This window comes from Penaeus vannamei, chromosome 4, assembly GCF_042767895.1.
Source record: "Penaeus vannamei isolate JL-2024 chromosome 4, ASM4276789v1, whole genome shotgun sequence".
Taxonomy (NCBI): domain Eukaryota; kingdom Metazoa; phylum Arthropoda; class Malacostraca; order Decapoda; family Penaeidae; genus Penaeus; species Penaeus vannamei.
Window position 1 is genome coordinate 48,203,097 of NC_091552.1, and position 2,500 is coordinate 48,205,596.

At 52.7% G+C, this 2,500-nt stretch overlaps 1 protein-coding gene across 3 annotated transcripts in view; it reads right to left on the reverse strand.

Moving 5' to 3' along the window:
• LOC113822084 (uncharacterized) overlaps positions 1 to 2,500 on the reverse strand; it is a 177,442-nt gene that overhangs the window by 42,600 nt on the left and 132,342 nt on the right. The window lies entirely within an intron of this gene.

Genomic DNA, 2,500 nt, shown 5'->3' on the forward strand with positions numbered 1-2,500 from the left:
CTCTCCTCTCTCGTTCTCTCTCTCGTTCTCACTTAGTTTGATTTCTCTCTCTCTTGGTTTGATCTCTTTCTCTCTCCTTGTTCTATCACTCTCTCTCTCTCTTGGTTTAATTTCTTTCTCTCTTCTCTCTCTTGGTTTGATCTCTTTCTCTCTCCTTGTTCTATCACTCTCTCTCTCTCTTGGTTTAATTTCTTTCTCTCTTCTCTCTCTTGGTTTGATCTCTTTCTCTCTCCTCTCTCTCTCTCTCTCTCATTCTCACTTGGTTTGATCTCTTTCTCTCTCTTGGTTTGATCTCTTTCTCTCTCCTCTCTCTCTCTCTCTCTCTCTCTCTCTTGGTTTGATCTCTTTCTCTTTCTCTCTCTTGGTTTGATCTCTCTCTCTCTCTCTCTTTCTCTCTTGGTTTGATCTCTTTCTCTCTGTTTCCCCCTTTCGTTTATCTTGATTTGATCTATCTCTCGCTTTTTTTCGTCTCATTTTCTGTCTCCCTTGAACATTGTTCTGTTTGGTCCCCCTCCTCTCCTCTCTTGGTTTGTTTTCTTTTCTTTCCCTTCGTCTTTATTTTTCCTTTCTTGTTCCGCTCTCTTTCTCTTACTCCGTCTCCTCTTTTGTTTGTTTTCTTTCCTTCTCCCCTCTTCTGCTTTCTTCCATTTTTCTCTTTTTCTCTCCTTCTAGCCCATTTATTTCCCCTCTTCTTCTCTCCCCTTTATTTCCTCTTTTTCCTTTTCCCTCTTCGTCCCATGTTCTCTCTGATTTTCCCCTTTTGTTTTACATTTTCCCTGTCCCCTTTCATTTATCCTGTTCTATCCTGTCCCTCTCTTCTTTTCCTTCATCGGCTCTTCAATTCTTCTATCCTTCCATCCTCCTTCTTTTCTTTCCTATCTTCATTAAACTCCCTCCCTACTCCCTTCCCCTCTTATCCCTTTTCCTTCCCTCTCTCCCCCTACCCTATATCCCTTCCCAATTTAAATTTTTCTCTCCTCTTCTCCCTTTCCTCTCTCCCCTCTTCCCTCCCTTCCCTATCTCCCCTTCCTTCCCGATCTCCCTTCTTCTCCCCTCCCTTCCCTTCCCCATCTTCCCTCTCCTCCCTTCCCCTCCCTCTCTTCTCCCTTCCTTCCCTATCATCCCTCTCCTCCTCCCTCCCTCCTTCCCTCTTTCTCCCTTCCTTCCTCTATCATCCCTCCTCCCTCCCTTCCTCTTCTCTCCTTCCTTCCCTATCATCTCTTCCTCCCTCCCCTCTTCTCCCTTCCTTCTCCCTTCCTTCCCTATCATCCTCTTCTCCCTTCCTTCCCGATCTCCTCTTCCCCTTCCTTCCCTATCTCCTTCCTTCTCCCCTTCCTTCCTATCTCCCTTCCCTCCCTTCCTTCCCTATCATCCCTCCCTCCTTCCTCACCTCCTCTTCTCTTTCCTTCCCTATCTCCTCTTTCTCCTCCCATCCCTCTTCCTCCCTTCCTTCCCTATCTCCCTCTTCTCCCTTCCTTCCTATCATCCTCTCCCCTCTCTTCTCCCTTCCTTCCATATCCCTCTTCCTCCTCCCATCCTCTCTTCCTTCCCTTCCAGATCTCCCTCTCCTCTCCTCTTCCTTTCCCTATCTCCCCTCTTCTCTCTTCCTTCCCTATCTCCCCTTTTCTCCCCTCCCTTCCCTAACGGCTCAACCGGCCGAGCGACGCCTAACCGCCAGCCCATAAGGCCAATATTGCAACGGCCGCTTCTCAAAACGCGATGGAACTTTGGACGTGTCGTAGATGGGCGTGGAATAGGGGTAAGGGGGGTAGGGGAGGGGAGGGGAGGGGAAAGGGGGTAGGAGGGAGGGGGAGGGAGGAGGAGCGGAGAGGGTATGGGGAGGGGAAAGGGTAGGGGGAGGAGGGGAGGGGAAAGGGTAGGGGGAGGGAGGGGAGGGGGAAAGGGAGAGGGTAGAAGGGAGGGGAGAGGGGAGAGGGTAGGGGGAGGGAGGAGGAGGGGAGAGGGTAGGGGGAGGGGGAGGCAGGGGAGAGGGTAGGGGGAGGGGGAGGAGGGGAGAGGGTAGGGAGGGAGGAGAGGGAGAGGGTAGGGGGAGGGAGGAGGAGGGGAGAGGTGCGAACGGGGAGGAAGGAGGAGGGGATAGGGTAGGGGGAGGGAGGAGGAGGGGAGAGGATGGGATAGGGCAGGGCAGGACGAGGAGGGGAGGGGGAGGAGGGGAGAAGGGAAAGGGGGTAGTGAAGTAGGGAGGGGTGGATAGGGTCATAGGTGGACGTAAGTGGGTGTGGGAATAGGAGGGGAAGGGAGGAGGTAAGGGAAGATAGGGTAGTAGGCGGGCGTGGGCGGGGTCAGGGGAGGGAGGTAAGGGGGGGGGGGGGCGACGAGGCAGAATTTACCTGGGAAAAGGGGGGGAGAGAGAGAGAGAGAGAGAGAGAGTATGGAATAGGGAGAAGGATAGGGGACAGGATAGGGGGGAAGTAGGATCGCTCATAACAGGTGGACATTTCGTGTTATCGACCATAAAGCTTGCCATACCCACGCTGCC